Source organism: Mya arenaria, chromosome 11, assembly GCF_026914265.1.
Source record: "Mya arenaria isolate MELC-2E11 chromosome 11, ASM2691426v1".
NCBI classification, from domain to species: Eukaryota; Metazoa; Mollusca; class Bivalvia; order Myida; family Myidae; genus Mya; species Mya arenaria.
Window position 1 is genome coordinate 66,732,143 of NC_069132.1, and position 20,820 is coordinate 66,752,962.

Below are 20,820 nucleotides of genomic sequence, written 5' to 3' on the forward strand. Positions count from 1 at the left end.
CATAGCCAATAAAACACGGAGGATGTAAACTGGTTTCCTAGTTCTTTTTCTGAGTAAGCTTTTACCAAAAGTCGACCCGCGGCTTGCGGTATATCTTAAAAACATTGTGCAGTATTCATGAACTATGACATAATACTTTACTGTGATTGAGAACAGAATTGCTGCGCCCCATGGTGTAATTTTTAAGTTGCATGGTACTTTAATATATTGTTGCCATTGTTATGATGTGGTAACAACAACTAAGTTTAAAAATAATTAATAAAAGCGATTTCTGCTTGCTTTCAGTTTCAGTATCACACTACATACCAGAAACCATTCCTTGTCATAGGGAGGATCGGTGGGGTCTTTCAATAAAGTCACATCTTTCTCATCATTTAACAGTTGTGCAATATCTGGGTTATTCAATTTGAGATCGCAAATGGCGACGCGTGTTAGTGCTTTGTAATCTCGTTTTGAGCGCACAAATCCAATCTGCTGTACTGCTTGTTTAACCTGCAAAAGCAAAACAACTATACAAGAAACTGCAACGCCATACTTAATCTTGCTGTACACCCAGACGGGTATAGCGTAGTGTCATACAAGCCGTTAGGCGGTTTTGTTTCCTTTTCATCATTCCGTTTGGAATTGTTTTGTTATATTACGATGTAACTGAAGTAGCATTAGATTTTTTAAATATATTTTTAAAGTAAAATGGAAGAAAGTTCATACATTTGAGGGCTTATCATACATTTTAAACAATACTTTTACATGTTTTCTTATAGGATATAATTATATCAAATTCACGCTCAACAGTCTTTTACTTTAAATTAAGGAAGCAATGTATGATCTCGACGTTTCATTTTTGTGCAGAAAAACTGCCAAAATCTGAAAGTTCGTTTACCACTGGACGAATGATCCGAGCTTGTCAATCAGAGTAATACAATAAGCAAATAAATGTGATAAAAGTTTCCTGAACTGGGTAGTTTTGTTTCTGTTTGATATAAATGTATTTACAAATGGTACAGGTTTTTAGCCCATGCATATATCATGTTAACCACTCACAAATGGGTGTGATTTCAGTTTCCTGGTGTGCACCATACCGCGCTTGAATAGATATTTGGCTACGGCATTGTGTGCAAAATGGAACAGGGAATTCGATTCTAGCATCTAAAAACATAAACAAACAGCTGATAGTGTACAATCAAAGTCGTTACATAACTTAACATCATAGCATAAAAATGATTATAGTTCTCCAGTCCAAAATACACTTAGCATAGTTAAGGTGTTATTGATGTTATGGTTATAGATATATTCATATATCAAATTGTTATGACATGCAGAAAGCATATACAATCGTCATGATTAATGCATAAATTTAAAACGTATATTCACATAACAACATCTCAAAATTCTCCAGATAGTCTTTCCGCCTCGTAAATCCCTTTACAATATAGATATTCAAATTGATAATCCCTTGGGTTAAACATTTGGATAATCAGGACAGAAACATTCTCGGTCAAAGCTTGTTAAATGAAGTTGAATTTCTGATGATCTTTCATGAAGAATACCCTGATTCCCAACGGGAGAAGAAAAAAAACACGCGGAACAAGAAAGTGTTAAAATAAGATAAACCATAAACCAAATACAAATAATACTTTAGCAGCAAAAGAACGTTTACTACAACTGATCTTGTCATTTAAAGAAGACACGGTGACCTCATGTAATGTTGATATCATTTAATGAGTTGCATAAAAGTAAAAAAAAAAAAAAAAAAAAACATGGCAAGGTGTATTGCTGCCTGAAATGTTGTTCTTCGTTGTTCAACTGAAATCGAAAGGCCTTTCCTTGATTTTCCAAGACCTAAGGTCTGTTTGCAATATGTTTTCGGATTATTTTTTTCATATTTCCTTTCCACTAATAAAACCCTTTCAAATGATACAACTCTGATATTGGATGACCAGACCTAAAAAATCAGCAAATTGTACAACGGAAACCTAAATTAGCTCTGTATTAAACATTAACGGTGACACTATCATAAGGATCTGCATCAGCATACAGTCAATGATTTGTGTATATTAGTACAAAATAAGTTGGTATAATCTTAATATAGAATGTCGTGTTAAAATTCCAATAATAATAAGTACTTTTGTAAGAGGCGCAGTAGCGGAAGTTTCGTATAGCACTTACGAAAAGGTGAACGGAAATGAATTTAATGGGGAATGATCTTATTAACGCCATAAGAGAAAATGTCAGACAAGATTAGCATTGATTGGCAATAAATACATATATGCATGTAGTTTCAATAAGTGTGTTAAAAAAGTAATTAAAACCTTTGTCTAACTCGATTGTTGTAGGCATTAGTGTAAAAAGGTTGTCTTTTGATTGGCTTTTGATTGGCTAACTAAACGTCATCATACAAAGAACCTGAACGTATCCTAGCTAAGGTTATAAACCGTACATTACGTCTGTAGCCAATGGTAAATTCAAGCTATGCCTTAAAATTTTCGTTTTTGTTTTTGCTTTCAGACAGAACTCATACGTGTAAACAATGCCCATCATGTTACAGAATGTTTGGGTTTTTTCTAAAACAAATTTAATTCGTAGCAATTCGTAATTTAAATTAAACGTTATTATGTATAATTCCAATTATACAACTACACAATAAAAAAAAATGCAAACACAAATACACTGTATAGTTCAATGTTGTTATATAAAACGTTGTTATTTGTTTCAGTATTGCGTTTAGCTCTTGCAAAAGAAACAGTTCAACATGCTCTGCAAATATTGTTTTCATGGGATTTAAATCGAACAGGATTGCTATATGTATAGCTCGCTCTTCACCTTTCTGTTTATTACAGGGTGGGTATATTTATAATACGACCCTTCCCTTTCCGTATTTTACAGTGTATGTTTATTTATAGTTCGCCCCTCCACATTCTGTATTTTACAGGATATGTATATTCATAGTTCGTTCCACCTCATTCTGTATACTCAGAATGGATAAATTTACAGTGTGCCCCACCACTTGATATGTTTCTTGCCCAATAAGCACCGTAAGAATTTCAAACATTATTAGTGAAATCTAGTTTTGACATCATTCACAAAATCTTTAAAGTGAATTCAAGAAGTAACTTGCCGAAGCAGTCAATACTCGTTTTCACTAACATATTTAATTTGTATATAATAAATTAACTCTATCATGTACTTTTAACTTGTTGACAATCGCTACTTTTAGACGAATACAACAATGAACGAACACAAATTTATATATCTGCTAGAGCCGGAATTCTCTCGAATATCATCGGTATTTCTCGGTTCGCCTCTAGGTCAATAGTTAATTGCTTCCAATGGACTCATTTCAAATGCAATTATGATTTATGTCTATTCATGAATCTCAGGCGTCTAAATTAAGTGCCTTTTTGTTAGAAATATACATATGTCGTTTACAGCACAGCTGGACGGAAAAGAGACAAAAGCACTTTTAAAGTCCTTCACGAATACTTTTGTATCCGTTATCAGTATTTGGATCAAAAGACTAAAGAAAATTTATTACATGATGAGTATATAAATAAATTGATGCATGGAGTGACTAGTACAGTATTGGTCCTAATTTGAATGTATATTGATAAAATGAATTGATAATTATCGGTACAATATTTATTCATTTAAAATACAAGGGTCCAGGTAAAACAACATGGTAGGTGAGGAAACCGATACAAACAGTTTACGCCTGATGGTAAAGTTCTGTAGATAACAAATTCATTTTTGTTTATCCTTTCAAGCTAACACCTTCGAGCCTAAGTTGTTTTTCTATCAAAATGATGGTTTTATACACATGTGTATGCTTTGAGGGTACCCAAACACGAAGCAAAAAATCTTTGTTTTGGTGATTAAAATAATAGTACGTGTTTTATTTTCTTGATTTTTTATTGACCCTTGAGAGCTCTTATATGTTCACTTAAGAAGGCAGAGAGCTGGGCTTTTAGAAACATTTCCTTAATTTGTTTGTTTGAATCACACTATCAGGTATAATAACAAGATAGATAGTCAGAGAGTTCCATTAAGGATCATCAGACAGTTGACAGTGCAGATAAAAACTCCTTCAAAAGTGTTACTCATCTAGTGTTTTGTGGACTGGGAAGCAAACAAACATTTGTTCTTCATATTGCGCAAATTGCTGTTAATAAAAGTGATAGGAACAAGCAAGTATGTCTATTTCTCTTTTATTGGGATTCGTGTTGTCTGTTGTTAGTGGTAGAGGGTGACATAGATTAAGTGGTAGGGGATGACAGTGGGCTGTTAGTAGAAGGGTGACTGTGAACGTCTGATAGGGGATGGCAGTGGGCTTGTGGTTTGAGGGTGACAGTGATATTGTGGTAGGGGGTGATTGTGGACTGTTAGGTGAAGGATGTCAGTGATCTTGTGGTAGGGGATGGCAGTAGGCTGGTGGTAGGAGGGTGACAGTGTTCTTGGCGTAGGGGATAAAAGTGGGCTGGTGGTAGGAGGGTGACTGTGATATTGTGGTAGGGGGTGATTGTGGACTGTTAGGTGAAGAATGACAGTGATCTTGTGGTAGGGGATGGCAGTTGGCTGGTGGTAGGAGGGTGACAGTGATCTTGGCGTAGGGGATGAAAGTGGGCTGGTGGTAGGAGGGTGACTGTGACATTGTGGTAGGGGATTACAGTGGTCTAGTGGTATCGGTTTCCGCCTATCACTCACTTGAGAGGTTGTGGGTAAAACCCTGACCAGGGGTACTTCCTAATGGTCTCTTAAAATAGACACAATGCTATAAGTAAAATGAGTAAACACTAGCTTCCCTAAAAACTATTTTAAAATGTGTCCGTAAACTGAAGTTGTATGACAAAAAATGAAGCTTTATTGAATTTCTATTTTTACGCATTCTGCAAAGATCTATAAATAGTTGCATTGAAGCCAGGAACATGTTGAGTTTTATTCAGCTTCTCGTTTTCAATTATTCTTTCAACTTCAATCGGATGCCTAGGATTTAATGAGCATAATCAATATATTTTCAAAAATAACTTTCATATCTAATAATCCAGGCACAGGTTCTAGGACAGTTCCGGGAAATACTGTAAATGCATTGGCGTTAATTGGAAAACATTTTATTGCGGTATTTATAGTGTGAAGGGCATTGGAGACTGAACAGGAAAGAGCTTGGAGGAAAGCAACTTGAAGTCCTGAGGTATTTAGGAATTCATTTCCTTAAGTTGTTACTTAATTAGTTCCAATCGGCAGCTTTTACCTCATGTAGCGATAGCTGGTTCCGTTTGTTTTTCAACTTTAGCATTCGTTTTTTCAGCGAAGATCAGTAACATGTTTAGTTGCTCCACTATTTAGTACTAGAGATAGTTTCGAAACTTTGTTTTCTACTGCGACGTTCTCGCAAAAGTGATTTAAAGCCACGATTAATTTGGTCGGTTAAAGTGAATACAAGCAATGTCTATATGTATAGGGGCTTTTCGGGGAAATAATCGCGCCTCTTCAGCAAGGCACTTATCTTGAGTGGGCATACATTACAAGATCTGGACCAAGTGAAATTTGTACTGAATATAGAGAGGGCAAGATTTGTTCTGAAAACTAAATTGAAAACATGAATCAGTGACGTCGAATGCAGATACGTAACAATTTTGTTGCAGGACGGTTTGTTGCCATTGACCTACTAGTTTTATATATTTATATATATATATATATGTGTGTGTGTCACTTGAAGTACAGTGTTTAAAGAAAGTAGTCTGGAAAGTCCATCTGATTCATTGGTGCTCAAAAAGAGCTAAGCCAGTGTTGGAATTGAACTGTAATGGTCGTTCGTCGACTTTGTCATTTCATTAGTCGAGAGTTCGCATGGAAATACATAGACCATGTAAGCCAAAATTCAGCTTTATTACTTTTGTTCTATCCATTTCAAGCCGAGTTCAGGCATAATGTTTACCAGCAGGAATTTGATCATGTCCCACAATAGTTGATATGAAACAAAATCAGGTAGAGCTCTACCAGAGTTCTTTAAAAGCATAAACCATTCAGCAATTTCATATTTATAACATAAATAACACTCGAGTTCTGATGTTTTAAGGGATAAGACTCAACATTTTATATAATCATCGGCCAAAAACATTAATTGCAAAATTTATCCTTTTCAAAATATTGTATTCAATCCGTATAAACGTTTGACACTCATTTACAACAAGATTGCGTTGAATTAAAGCTTATGGATATGCAGTTAATAGTACAAATCCTTAATTCCCGAACACAGTTTGGCCTGAAAGGTAACTCGCGTGTTGTTGTTTTTTGTAAAGATCTGAATTTTTTATTTAATTTTTATTTATTAGGGATAAGAGTGAGGTTGTGCACACAAACTGGTTTAAACCCCCAGTAAATTTACATTTTACTGACCGTTCCAAGGCGGTACCTAACAATCCGTGATACACATACCTATTTTGTTATATATAGTATGCATGCACTGTGCTGCTTGTGGAGTTGTGTGCTGTTCTTCCATGTTTCTTGTTTGTGATTTTATGTTCTATGTCTTTGGCGTTTACCCAGTGCCATTAAACCGGGTTTATGTTTAAACTGTTTGCTACTGTGCTTGTTTCTGTAGCTTTTCCCATAAATATTAAGAAAAAATAACACTTCACCTGTAAAGTTTTTATAAAATTTTATTTAGGAATGTCGATATCTCTGACTTAAAGACTTTTACATTTATTTAAAAAAAATGTATATCCATTGAAAACATCCAGACAAGATAAAAGCTCAAACATTAATTTTGCTATTTTTATTTGATTTTCCTCGTGTATTTACACCATTTTTGTAACAACAACACCAAGATGAAGTAATGTAAAATATGAAAACTTAATGCGCATCATTCATTCACGCAAGATGCTTGACGATGATAAAAAAGATACATAGTTGATGATGCAAACATGGTCTTAAACAAGTTAAAGGGAAATAAAGAAAGAATATACTTTGCTTGCAAATGTATTAATGTTTCTTTCAATTCAGGAAGGTGGATGTCTACTTCTAACAACACACAAAAGTAAATCAATGAAATGCATACATGAAAACAAAACCACTGACATTTACTTTTCGTCTTCATATAATTCCTTCAAGTGTTGTTATACCTAGGTTATGCTTAAAGCTGTAGTTTCTATTTTCTTCATATATAATAATATAATTCGCAAACATCTATTTAAACACTGAGAAGAAAATCGCTATGCAACAGAGACTTATTTTCTATAAATTTATCTTAAATGGGCCCGTTCAAACGTGAATCGAACATTTATATTTTCAAAGAATATATGTCAAAATGCAAACAACCTTTACTCTCAGTTTTACTCCAATTCTTTGACTTATTCAATTTTTTCAATATTGTAATTTTTTAACACAGACAAAAATATATGGTTTAAACTCAGAAATAAATCAATAATATTCGAAAAGTTTAACATATTTCTTACTTTAACCCAGATTAACATTAGTGTGATAGAACATTTCTCTTCGCTTCGCGTATTATAATTGTAATATCTACTGGATAAAGAGAAGAAATTTGTGTTATTCCATAAATGATATCGGCTCACTATTCAATTTCTTTATCAATTCAGGGTCGAGGTCATCTTCCGATCACTCTTTCATGACGGCGTCATGCATTCTCTTGACCTTGAACAGTTTCCCTTGGCTTTGTTCGTCTGTCATCTGGTGGTGGTAAGGGGGGTCACGTGTCCCGTGCAGAACCAATGTCCACTCGCGGAACAGATCTCGTCGTTGGCACTGTTCTTTCCGGGGACATTTTCCACCCGAAGGGTCCAGCGGCCTCTAGGTTCCTCAGCCCAAGTGTGGGTGGTCATGAATGGCCAGCAGGTGAATCCGTTCTTATGCACGTCGTCATTTGGGCGCTGGCTTAGGATCATTGAGCTGGAAATACATATAGGTTTTAGTGGAAAAAACTCTCAACGGGTAAAGAAATTTAGGGACTGGACAGCAATGAGGTGAAATAACACTATGAAATATTCGACAGTAAAATTTGTACAAATGAACGAGTGGTGTTCATTGGAGATGTCAAATGGATAGCAATATTGCCTCTGTACGTGGACTTGACCGTAGCAAATGCCTGTAGATGTCCCAGATAGTTTACTTCATTCGGAGATCCTTGGCACGCATCAGTGTCAATGGTCATAGTTATTCGTTCGTTGGTGCCGAATGACCTGTGAAAACAAACAACGTACATTATAGGACTTAGATTCGAACTCATTGCTTGTACTTTGTTACATGATGTGTGTTTTCTTTGACTTGCATCGGTGCTCGAGTGCTCGACTTATTAAGATATCAAGCCACTTCATTATATTCCATATGAAACAAAACGGAATAAAGAGCGAGGCAGTTTTCGGGTTATTGCCTGCTTGAATTATCACAGTGTTATTGTATTTGAAAAATGCTAAAATATTTATTTATATTTTATGCGCCAGGGCCTTGGCATCCAACTATGATTGTTATGGTATTTTATTTAGTCACGTCAACTTGGAAATGCCTGAAGTAAATTTTATATAATCTATACATAATGATTTGAGACCTAAACAATGCCAGTTGTTCATGACTCATACTTCAGTTTAACTTCATTAGTCACTTCACTTTGCTACGTTTTCCCATGACAGAATGTGTAACGAATGTAATAGAGATGCCTCATTTGTTTGGTTTTGTTATTAACTGATTTACGAGCAGTAATCTCTTCGCAGGAAATTGTTGAATTTAGATAAGACAGAAGAACTTCTGTCAACGGAATATGGCTACTGAAAATCATATTCGAATATCTTGATTAAAAACGAGGCTGCATCAAACGTACATACAGAAAGGTGCATTAGTGATAGCTAGACTCTCATGGAAAAGATTAAACAAAAAAATTACAGGACTATGTCTGTTTGCCAATTTATTGGCTTAAGCCTTATAAACAAAGCATCATCAAATATATTTAAAACGCCTACATTTTTTTCACAATGGATCCAGCTGTGCGATGGAAACATTCTGGAAGCGGTTTCCGGTTTCTCGCCATTAGAACCATCGCCCCCGCGTCCAAGACGCCGTACCCAAACAGGTGATTGAATTCCAACCCGGCACCGTTGTACTGCCAGAAGTGCTTAAGATAAGGATCGAAAAGGCGGTTCCGCTTTGATGAGAGGACTGTCAAGTGCTGCATGTCCCGCCATGTTATGTTGCGACTGGAAAATAACAGAAAAAGGCAACAATGTACATATCATTAGAACTAGTTGCATTAATAAGAGGCAAATTGTTTATTAGTTTTAGTTATTTGTTTTAAAGAGTTTAATAACATGAAATTGATTTCGAAACATGCAAAGTCATATTAAAAGCATAATAAGAATGAATATATGATATTGAAACAATTTCAGGTTGTTTCAACACCAACTTTGCTGGAGAGAACTTCAATATCAAATCACAACTATTGTCGTAAACGTAGTCCATAGATGGTCGATATCATTTTGGATTCAATAAGGATTTGCTTCGTTCAAAAATAATTTAAACTAACAGTTCACATTATAAACCCTTGATCGTCTAAGTCTTCTGAAATGGCCGCAATAACAAATGTTCAGACATGAGGTGTTTATTTGCAAGGAAACATACAGCATGCATTTTGTGAATGTGTATTACGGTATGGGATTCAAAATTACTTGTTCATCGAAGTTACAGGGCTATAGAATTTCAAATACGTAACACGATCAACATTAACGTTTATCTGACTTAAACAAACACTATACCAACACGGCAAAAAACTATTTTAGACGATGCTTATTGCAATCCAAGAGGAAGTTTGCATAATTTGCCTCGATGGCTAAGGCATAGATGCCAGCAGCCTCTGGAGCGGCCACAGACGTCCCTGAGTGAGTGGTGGTGCAGTTTTTGTACAGATCTGTTGTCGCCTTGAGAAGTAACGAGGGAAGACATAACTAATCAGGTATTGTTATAAATCAATGTTATCAGGGGAAATCTGGTAGCTTGAAATAAACTAAGGACCCAAATTCACAAATATTTCAATTTAAATGAATATGTTTAAACAATTTAGTTTATCTATTGACATGTAGTAATTATAATACGTGTTGTTAGTACGATGCATGCCAATTTCCACCACATAGTTCCATGCACAAGAACATCAAGACCAACATTTGTTTCTCTTAGGTCTATGAAATTGAAAAAAAGCATGGTGCCCCGCTTTTTTACTAAATCGATATCAATTAATCGAATATTCAAATTAAAAATATCATAAACAATGAAGTCCAACTGATAGATCTTATTGAGGTTAATGGGTCCGACATAAACGGACTAAGTGTCTATCGATTCATGTAAATTTGCTCATCTAATATTTAAGCAGGGATTGCTGTAATATCATTTTGAAGTGATATATAACGCAAAATAAATGTTAATTAAATTTGGCATACGATAGTGACACATATTCAGCTCGTGTATAATTCTCGGATTCTTATTTACATTTGGTGTTTTGTCATTTCCAGAAAAAAATAGTGTTCATATGCACTATATATACAACAACATTTCTGCTCAATCGTGCATTTAATCGCATTAGCGTTTAGCTTTTAGCGCTTTGTCTGTGTTTCTTGCTTAATGTGAGAATGACATTGCACATTGTGGAAATTTCGGAAACTGGGCTTGTCTACCTATTTATAAGTTAACCTTTTGTTAACCCGCAATGATACTGAACTATCAGTTGTTATCTTACTAGCAAAGCTTTAGCAAAAACATCCCTATCAGGATCGGTTTATATATGCATTTTTTAAAGCAGATTTTTATTCATCTCCGTAAATTATCAACTACAATTATAATCCTTACAACGCTGTTCTAATGTGATAAACTTCATTGTCTTAAAGATCTCAACAGTGTAATTGTCCATCCTAGAAAGGATACGTGTCACATTTTGTGAGGGGTTTGTGTTTTCCTGGACTAGGATAAATAATGTCTTAATTTGTTTGATGGTACATAAAATTTGTAAATGTTTTGTGCAGTCAATACTCTCTCTTGCTTTACATCAATCAACATTACCATAAAGGGTTATAAAAACTTATCTTAGCAATCATCTCCATGTCCGTCCAAAAACATCATGCGTTGAGTAAACGAAAAACGACTTATTTCCAAGACCAAACATAAACATACTCAACACCACAAATATGTGATATTATTACACGGTCTTTTGCCTGTCAATCTAGTAGCTTATAAGCAATATCCTATTGTAAACACTCACCATTCCGGCGTCTCTAAGCGTACTGTTCAATTTAAGTTTTCAGAAGTTAGTTAGATTCTGAGAAACTGACAAAATTTAATGTAACTTCAGGCAAGAAACTAAGATTAATTTTGCTGTTGTTTTTTTCTTTGGTTTCTGTCTAGTAATGTATACAGTTACTGCCTTTGAACACATTATATAAAGAGACCAGCCTTACAGGATTTCTCGCACAAGAATGAAACTCGCCTAAAGACTAATGTTTATAAATTACAATTTTCATTTCTGTTCTTTCTATCCATAAAAGCCACACTCTGTTTTGTATCTGTTCTCAATATGCGGTTACCATAGCAGCAAATTTATGACGTAACACTATGTCACCTAAAACTCCGTTACCAGGAAACTAATGTCAATGCAGCATGAGGCTGACCGTATATCATGTTACGATTTATTCAAATGACGTAAAGCAGTTTGAAGTATTATAATACACAAACAGATGTTCAAGGGTAAAAAAAACATATATTATATTTCTGTACGTTTGTATTTATTTTTGCAACGTTGGACTTGTATTGTTAACATTTTAAGGTCTTCGTTTTTTATCTTAAACTCTTGTAAGGATTGTCAACTGCAAGACGATAACGGTTAGTTCAACTTTTCACCAAAACGTTCATTGTCCGGGACTTGTTGTCTGTAAATAATGATGTACATATTCAATGATTGTTTTCAAAGTGTAGTTTGCTGATTGTTTAATCCATTACCTTTTTAAAATGATGAGTTGCTGTGTTTGTGCTAATAGTTTCATTGTTTTATTTAAACTTAGTAGGTGCCTTTTTCACATCACTATGAAACCAGCAAGACATTTGTGGTAAAAGCCCGAATTTGTATCGTAATGCATCGGGTTTATTTTAAGATTAAAGGCATGCTTAAGTGCATTAAATACCCACCTCATTTACATCTTCCACTATTGCTCGCATTGTAAGGTTCCGCGGGCCGTCTACTGTTTTGCCATAGTCCGTGGGTCCCCAACTTGCGCTGTATATGTCAATGGCGTTTGGCATGTGGACCACTGCATTAGTTTCAATTAGGTCGGTCATAAAGGGTTGGTCCAGCATTCGTAGGCCTGAATGAGTTATGCAAATATGGATTTAATATTATTCGCAAAAAATGTGAATTATTATGATAAAGTCAGTTTTTGGGCTCTTACCAAAAGTACACAATATGTCAGGACTCAAAAACGCTTGGTCTGTATCGATATCTAGACCTTAACATTGGATATATCATGTATCTTGTATGTCAAACCATCTGCATTGCAAATTTATTATGCATAATCGTCCTGCCATTTCAAAATGAATCCAGGTCTTTAAATATTCCGCCTTGGTTGCTTTGATTATTTGAATGTATATGCATAAAAATCTAATGCTCTTGTAGCAAAAAATGGGAATGGAAACGGGCATATTGCTGGAGTGATAGATATGGAACACGGAAGTTTAAATGAAAACAAGAGAGAAACCTAACAACTTTTATTTAACAACTAGTTCTTGGTTGTTCTTTAAACGGATGAAGTCTCCTATATTTAAGTAGTGTAAATGAATATGTTAAAAACACTAGGTTCCAATGACTGTATAATAAGATAAACTTAGATTTTCCTAGTCATGGCGAGAAGATTGAAACTCCAAAACAATGGATACCATTAGGTCTACAATGATAATACGTGAATGCCATTTTTCATAAACTTTTTCATTCTCATAAATGTCAGTATAATGGGTACCAAGCAAGTGGATTAGTAAACCCAAGGAATAGCAATAAATGAATAATTAAATCAAATTGTTTTCAGTTATTATTAGTATTTTCCATATATGCATTAATGAGTAAGTAGTTAAAGGTTTATCACTCAAAATTTATGTTTGCTATACATGTGATTCTTAATATTTTAAACACCTAACTCTAACAAAATCAACCAATAGCATAGGGTCATGAAACGAATGTCGTATGGACAAAAGATCATATGAGCCTGAGCACTCACGCAATTACAATATCAGTTTAAAATATAAAGAACAGAAAGGCCAAACACAAAACTTTTCTGAAACTAATAGATTTAAAAAAAAAATGAACTCATAACCCAAACAACCCACTTGTTGGTTTAAAAGCGCTATAAAAAGTATTACCTGCTACTTTTGAGTTGTAAGCCACGCCCACTCCACATACGTTGTTGTCACGTGCCGCAGCAATCTCTCCCGCACAGCGGGTCACATGGCTGTAATATTGAGGAGCGAAAAAAATGAAATAAAGGAAAACATTCATTGCTTCATTTAAAAATAACACGTACGCTTGTAGCAAAACCCAAGGTAAATAGCTTACATTTCGATTAAGATGAACATCATTTAAACGCATGCAAAACACTATCAAAACGATTCCTTAAAGCACTAATTGCACTTAAATGATAAAATAGGTTAAACCACTGGCATCGAGGGTTCCATTGCTGAAATAGGAATAGAAGCAAAATAAAGAAAAAAGGTCGATATTTTGAAAGAAATAGCAGCAGGTGCAACAATCCTCCGATTAAAAGAAGATAGTGTTTTAAGAATTTATTGACAAAGACTCACAAAATCTACAATGCAAGCAAACACGAACTATTTTGCAGTTTATTATAAGAATTGTGTCCTCTTTCAGTCGTTAATTACATGTGATACACTTGTAATATTAGTTATTATTATTATTATAATATTAATATAACGAAACTGGCAACGTTAAAACCTTTCTTTAATTTTTTTACCTGCAGAAACCAGTGCAGCTGAGGGTGTTTAATTTCGGCGGACTCCTTAAGGGCAAAGTCAATCTTGGTAATACACTGCTTGCTCTTTACCGTTTCCATCGCCTTAAGACTTTAGTAAGAATTTAACCAATCTCATTTTAACTACTTCTCCATGTTACAATCAAAATATAACAAGGATGCAGTTAAGATGGCTGTTGCAGTTGTCATTTCCACAATAGGGGTATAAGAATGTATTTAGCAAATTAGTATCAGAAAACACTATGTTGCCGCGAAAACGTATGATTTATCAGGATTAATACCTGTTAAACCATATGTCAGTGTATCTTGGATATGGAAAATGGTCGTTGCTGCTGAAATCTTGCTTGCTTAGGCATTCTGAAAAAAGTAACACCAATCATTATGGTAATCTTCTTATTGTCAATAACTTTATATACATTTTCAGTAGAAAGCAAAAGTCCTGAAAGTACCAATAACGTTAATCATGATAATTAGCAATGAGAAAATATTTATATTATTTACATTTACACGAATTTCTATATAGCTCACATGTCAATGATTTTGCTCATTTATCAGAGAAAAGTTAAAGAAATTATACATGATAACTTTTCAATTTATTTATATCTATGATCGGAAATAAAAATGTTCTTGAAATGCGTACTGTACATCCAAATATATGTGTTGTTATATAGATTTTAACAAATTGAAATTGACTAAAACTCTGACAGCAGATATTAAACATAATTTGTTTGCAATACTGGCAGGTAATGTATGTTCGAACATGACAAGAACCGGATCCAAAAAGTAGTCATACGTCAGGCCTTTACTGCATCATTATGTTTTTACATTGTGCTGCAAAATATTGCCTATTTGTTACATTCATTGCGCATTGAAAGGCCGCATGTTGTTCTTGGATCAACATTATCACAACAAAGGGCATCTGATGACAAGCATTTTTAGTCTGGTCAAGCAATTTTCTATGGACCCAACTGAGCTGGATTGATGCGTAATTCTAAAGATATTAATGGAAACCTTCACGGAACATGATGAATCGAGTTCTTTACAGGGAATCGTGATGTGTGCACATTTTTCACACTGTCGATGGATAATCATGCGCTGTTCATTTCGTGCTCCATTCAGTTATTCAGATAAACGCCATGCAGATGTCGATGGATAATTGTAATAGTTGAAACATTTAATTAAATCTGGGATTATTATCAATACATTATCTAAGGATTATAAAATTTTAATATGAAATCATCGTTGCAAACAAACGGGACAAAAATCCATGGTAGGTTCTATCATAAACCAAGTGATCAGCATAGAGAACAGCAAACACAAAGAGACGAACCACAACTTACTGATGTTTATGCAATCAGCAAAGGTGTCCAGTATTTTTTATAGAGACGAAGCAAACGAAGGAACTGTATGAAACAAAAGACTATTACTGCCAAGTCGTTGTATATTTCCTTGACAAATTAAACTAAGGAAACTAATTGCATGTGCATTCCGTAAATTCGATAAAAAAACGCATTTAATTGTTATCAAAACGTATGTCCTTTTAAGGTTATATTCTTAGCCGAGGATGTTAACCTGTTTCCTAGTTCTTTTTCTGCGTATGTTTTATCCAAAGTTAAACCGCGGCAAGCAGAAATATATCTTAAAACCATTGTGCAGTATTTAGAAACTATGACATAATACTTTCCTGTGGTAGACAACAGACTGGCTGCATTCCATGGTGTAACATACTTTAAGTTATATGATACTTTTAAGTATTTTCCCATTTTGATAAATAGTATATTTCATGTGATAACAACAACTAAATTTAAATATAAACAATTAAAGCGATTTATGCTTGCTTTCCGTTTCAGTATCACAGTGTTTCTTCGACATTTTAAACAACATACCAGAAACCATTCCTTGTCAAAGAGAGGATCGGTGGGGTCTTTTAAATAAGGTCACATCTTTCTCGCCATTTAACAGTTGTGCCATATCTGGGTAATTCAATTTGAGATCGGAAATTGCGACGCCTGTAAGAGCTTTGTAGCCTCGTTTTGAGCGCACAAATCCACTCTGCTGTACTGCTCGTTTTACCTGCAAAAGCAAAACAACGATACAAGAAACTACATCGCCAAACTTAATCTTGCTGTAAACACTGTCGGGTATATCGTAGTGTCAGACAGGCCATTAGGCGGTATTCTTTTTTCCTTTTTATTATACCGTTTGGAGTTGTTTTACTGTTTTACGATGCACCTGAAGTAGCGTTAGAGTTATTAACTAATTTTTAAAGTAAACTGAAAGAAAGTTGATACATTTGAGGGCTTATCATACATTTCAATCAGTACTTTTACATGTTTTCTAATGGAATATAATTATTTTAAATTCAAGCCCAACAGTTGTTACTGTAAATTAAAATCACGGCGTTTCATTTGTGTGCAGAAGAACACCCAAACTAAAAACATGTGCTAATAGTTTCCTGAACTGGGTAGTTTTGTTTCTATTTGATATATTTACAAATGGTACTGGTTTTTGTTTCCCATGCACATATCATGTTAACCTCTCACAAAAGGGTGTGATTTCAGCTTCCATGTGTGGACCATACTGCGCTTGAATCGAGATTTGGCTACGGCATTGTGTGTAAAATGGAACAGGGAATCCGATCCTAGCACCTGAAAGCATAAACAAACAGCTGATGTGTACAATCTAAGTCGTAACATAACTCAACAATATAGCATAAACATAATTATAGTACAAGTCCTCCAGTTCAAAATACAATTAACATAGCATAGTAAAGGTGATGTTATATAGATGTAATGGTTATATATATATTCATTTATCATATTTTTATATCATGCAGAAAGCAATTACAATAGTCATGATTAATACATAAGTTTAATACGTATATTCACACAAAAACATCTCAAAATTCTCAAAAAAGTCTTTCGGCCTCGTAAATCCCTTTACAATAGAAACCCTTGGGTTAAAAGTTTGGATTATCAGGACAGAAACATTCTCGGTCAAAGCTTGTTAAACGAAGTTGAATATCTGATGATGTTTCATGAAGAATACCCTGATTCCCAACGGGAGAAGAAAAAACATGCGGAACAAGAAACTGTTAAAATAAAATAAACCATACAAATACAAATGATTCACGATTCATGAACAACAACAGAGCTTTTACTATAAATAATCGTGCATTGAATGAAGACACTGGTGATAATTTGAATTATAATACATGGTGACCTCATATAATGTTGATATCATTTAATGAGTTTCATCTATGTAATATAAAAATAATAAAAAAAACATTATAAGGTTATTGCTGCCTGAAATGTTGTTCTTTGTTCAACTGAATTCGAACGGCATTTTCTTCATTTTCAAAGGCCTGTAGGTTGTTTCCAATATGTTGTCGGTTTTGGGTTTTTTTATATTTCTGTTCCACTTAAAAAAAACTTTCAAATGATACAACACTAATATTGGATCCCCAGACCTAATATATTCAACAAATTGTACAACGGAAACCTAAATTAGCTCTGTATTAAACATTATTGGCTACATATTCATAAGGACGGTCAATGAATAGTTTATATTAGTATAAAATAAATTGGTATAATATATATATAGAATATCGTGTGAATAATAAGTACTTATGAAAGAGGCGCAGTAGCGGAAGTTTCGTATCGCACTTAGAGTAAAGGTGAACGGAAATGAATTCAATGGGGATGATCTTATTAACGCCATAAGAGAAAAGGTCAGACAAGTTTAGCATTGATTTGCAATAAATACAGAAACGGAACATGCAATTTTCTGATAACACCAAAGCAGGATTGATAGTCGAGAATTTCAAGAACATCAATGCACGAAATACAATATAAATTACACACTGAAATATGTTTTCGGTTTTAATAAACTGCTGTCAACACCTTATAAGCGAAGATTATTCTTAAAACAATCAACCAAGATATCACTTGATTGTGGATTAATTATAGATAGTTGGTATAGAAAGAGACATGCCGCCCATTTTCGCAAAAAGTGGCCTAATCTCTTAGATTTCGATAGCAATATGCTGCATGGAGTTTCAATAAATGTGTTAAAATAATAGTTAAAACCTTTGTCGAACTCTATTGTATTGAGCTTTGATGTATAAATATTGTCTTTTGATTGGCTAAACTAAACTAAACGTCATCATTGGAAGAACCTGGTTGTATGCAAAATAAGGTTATAAACCGTACATCACGTCGGTAGCCAATGGTAAATTATTAAGAAGCCACACCTGAAAATTTCTACTTTTGCATTTCAGACAGAATTCATACTTGTCAACAATGCCCATCATGTTGCACCTTTAGAATGTTTTATTATTTTTAAGTCAGTTTAAATACGCAGCAGTCAACCGAATTTGTGAGGAGGATTTGTCGAATTCATTGAAATTTCAATCAAACGTTAAAATATAAAAGCTTGCAAACACAAATGCAATACGTATATATGTCAATATTGTTATCGTAAACGTTGTTATTTGTTTCAGTTTTGCTTTTTAGCTCTTGCAAAAGAAAACAGTTCAACATGCTTTGTAAAATTTGTTTTCATGGGAATTATATCCAACAGGATTGTGATATGTATAGCTCGCTTTTCCCCTTTCTGTTGGGTATATTTTTAGTTCACCCCTCTCCTTTCTGTTCACTACAGGATGTGTACATTTATAGTTTGCTCCGCCCTATTCTGTATAAAACATAAGTATATTTACAGCTCGCTCCACTACTTCATACGTTACTTGCCCAATGAGCACCTTAAGATTTCCAAATTTTGCAGGATTATTAAAATCTATTTTTGACGTTAACCACAAAATAATTTAAGTGAATTCAAGAAATTTCTTCAGGAAGTGCTCAATACTCGATTTCAACAAATTATTTATTTTGTATTAATAAATGAACTATATCATAAACGTATTGACAATTACTACTTAAAACGTATACAAGAATGGACAAAAGCACATTTATATATCTCCTAGAGCCATAATTCATTCTAATTATCACCGGTCTTTCTCTGTTCGTCTCAATGTCAATGGTTAATTGCTTCCATTGACTCATTTCTAATACACTTATGATTTATGTCCTATTCATGAATGTCAGGCGTCTCAAGTAATTGCCTATTTGTGAAAACTTTGCATATGTCGTCAACAGCACAGCTGGATGGAAAAGAGCCAAACACACTTTTAAAGTCCTTCACGAAAACTTTTTATCCGTATTTGGATCGAAAGTTTAAAGAAAATTTATTTCATAATGAGTATATAAACAAATTGGTGCATGGGTTCGACTTTGGAGTGATTAGTAGGACATTGGTCCTTATTTGAATGTATATTGATTAAATGTATATTGATAAATTTCGGTACATTTTTTTATCATTTAAAATACAAAGTTTAAGGATCCAGGAAAAACCATATGGTAGGTGGGGAAAACGGAAACAAATATTTTACGTATTGTAAATTTCTATAGGTAACAACTACATTTGTGTTTATCCTTTCAAGCTAACACATTCGAGCCTTAGTTGTTTCTATCAAAATGATTAGTTTGAAACATTTGTATGCTTTGAGAGTACCCAGACAAGAAGCAAAATGTTTCTTTGTTTTGATGATTTAAATAATAGTATGTGTTTTTATTTCTTTGAATGTTTATCGACCCTTGGAAGCTCTTATGTTCATTTAAGGATGCAGAGAGTTAGGCTTTTAGAAACATTATCTTAATTGGTTTGTTTGAATCATAATACTAGGTATAATAACAAGATATATGGACAGAGAGTTCCATTAAGGATCATCAGCCAGTTGACAATGCAGATAAAAAAATCCTTTTAAAAGTGTTCGTCATCTAGTGTTTTGTGAACTGGGAAGTAAACAAACATTTTTTCTCCATAATATACGACGCAAATTGCTGTTAATAAAAGTGATAGTAACAACCAAGTCTTTCTCTTTCATTGTGTTACTGTTGTCTGTTCTTGGAGGGTGGCAGTGATCTAGTTATAAGGGATGACAGTGGGCTGTTAGAAAAAGGGTGACAGTGATCTTGTGGTAGGGGATGGCAGTGGGATGGTGGTAGGAGGATGACAGTTATCTAATGGTAGGGGATGCCAGTGGTTCGTTTGTAGAAGATCGACAGTGATCGATAGTGTTTTGGGATGCCAGTGGTCTGTGATTAGAAGAGTGACAGTAATCTAGTGGTAGGGGATGGCAGTAGGCTGTTGGTAGCAGAGTTACAGTGATCAAATGGTAGGGGTTGATAATGGTTTGTTAAAGAAGGGTGACAGTGTTCTAGTGTTTTGGGATTCCAGTGGTCTGTGATTAGAAGGGTGACATGTAATATAGTGGTAAGGGATGGCAGTAGGCTGGTGGTAGCAGGGTTACCGTGATCAAATGGTAGGGGATGATAGTGGTCTAGTGATATTGGTTTCCGCATCAAACTTCCTAAGGGGTACTTCCTAATGGTCTCTTTAAATGGACACAATTCCTGGTTGATCTTCTATAACTATATACTATGTTTTGCAGGGAGCTACGACGCAAAATGCTATTAGAAAAAGAGTAAAACTAGTTTCTCTTTAAACTGTTTAAAACGTGTCCGAAAACTGAAGTTGTATGACAAAATATAAAGTTTTATTGAATTTCTTTTTTTACACTTTCTTCAACGATCTCTAAATTGTTGCATTGAAGCCAGCAGCATATTGAGTTTAATTCAGCTCCTCATTTTCATTTCTTTTTTAATTTCAATCGAGCGCCTACGATTGCAAGAGCATAATCAATATATTTTCAATCTTAACTCTCTTATCTAATTATCCAGGCACA

At 34.3% G+C, this 20,820-nt stretch overlaps 2 pseudogenes; both read right to left on the minus strand.

Moving 5' to 3' along the window:
* LOC128208709 (neuroendocrine convertase 2-like) overlaps nt 1–1,339 on the minus strand; it is a 117,631-nt pseudogene extending 116,292 nt beyond the window's left edge.
* A 6,272-nt stretch (nt 1,340–7,611) lies between these two features.
* On the minus strand, nt 7,612–18,327 carry LOC128208710 (neuroendocrine convertase 2-like; annotated as a pseudogene).
* Nucleotides 18,328–20,820: the final 2,493 nt, after the last annotated feature.